At 33.8% G+C, this 1,358-nt stretch overlaps 1 protein-coding gene across 1 annotated transcript in view; it reads left to right on the top strand.

Moving 5' to 3' along the window:
- PBRM1 (polybromo 1) overlaps nt 1-1,358 on the top strand; it is a 116,379-nt gene that overhangs the window by 39,265 nt on the left and 75,756 nt on the right. The window lies entirely within an intron of this gene.

A 1,358-nucleotide genomic window follows, 5' to 3' on the forward strand; every position in this document is an offset into this window, starting at 1 on the left:
GGGTCAGTTTCTGAGGCTGGAAAGTCCAAAGTCCAAGGAACCCATCTGGTGAAGGCTTTCCTTGGTGGTGGCTTCAGTGACAGGCAGGGTATCCCATTGCGGAAAAAGGTGGAGCAGAGATAGCCTATAACATTCTTTATTTGGAAATTTGAGATTTCAAAATACTAGTGTCCTTCCTGTTTAAGGGTACATTGTAGAGCTGAATTTTGGGTTACTGTGAAGGATTTTTCTTCATGCTGTCATTGTAATATATTTTGTAAGAATCCTTGGAATTAGAGTTTTGGTTACAAATTGTTTTAAGAAAGGTTGGGGGAGGAATAATAAGGTACTAAACATAAGATCATTATACAAAAATCCACTTTATTTCTGGAATTAGCCACAAAAAAGAAAATGTAATTTTTTAAAGATACAGTATGTAGAGAAACAGAATATCTGTTTAGGTATAAATCCAACAAAGTATGTGCAAGCTGTTTATGGAAAAGTCAAAGGTAGTGGAGTCAGAAAAGACTAGTTTCAAATCTTTGTCTGCTCAATGGATCCTCGTCCAAATCCTTGTCAGCTCCGTGATTCTGGATCCAAATTTCCTCCCAACTGCTTTGCAGGGTAGCTGACCTTGTGCAAGTCATTAGCCTTTGATGCCCAGTTTTCTCGTTTTAAAAAGAAATAACAATATCTATATTGTGTGGCAATGTTAGGATTACCTGAGGCTGGTGCTTATCAAGCTCTTAACACATAACTAAGTACTTAATGATTGTTGTTCTTACCTGGGAGTATATAGCAATTATGGTTATTCTGATTCATCAAGAAAATTTTAAATTATGACCTTTATACATACAATGTTTAAGACTTCAGGGAGATGACCAATATATTTTGAATTTCTATAAAACTGATTACATGTTTTGTTTGATGTTTTTATGATTGGCTTCTACCTAAAAATTCTGTCAATAAGGGAATACATCATTCCTCAGAGATGTTATAGATCAGTGGGGCAAAGTCATAGAGACTTAAGGCTAAGTCATATCTGACAACATTAGCCCAGTCTGAATTGATATTATTGTAAATTTATGCTATAGCTTTAGTTGAGATCTCCAAATGGCTGCTTGCTTCTTTTGGCCAAAAATAGCCAGGAGTCTCTGAAAAGAGAATATTTAAAAAGAGAAACTATTTTGCAGCCTTTTAAAAACCAATGTAACTTTTCCTAGTTAACATTCTATTTCTATGTAATATTTCTCTAAACATGGAATCATATTAAGCATTTTTAATATCTTTTCATTTTTACTGAAGGTTGAAGACTATTTTTAAATAATCATTCTCAATTATATATTGTGGAAGGTTGTTGAAAGCTTTAAAGTATGGTT

This window comes from Galeopterus variegatus, unplaced genomic scaffold (assembly GCF_000696425.1).
Source record: "Galeopterus variegatus unplaced genomic scaffold, G_variegatus-3.0.2 Scaffold806, whole genome shotgun sequence".
NCBI classification, from domain to species: Eukaryota; Metazoa; Chordata; class Mammalia; order Dermoptera; family Cynocephalidae; genus Galeopterus; species Galeopterus variegatus.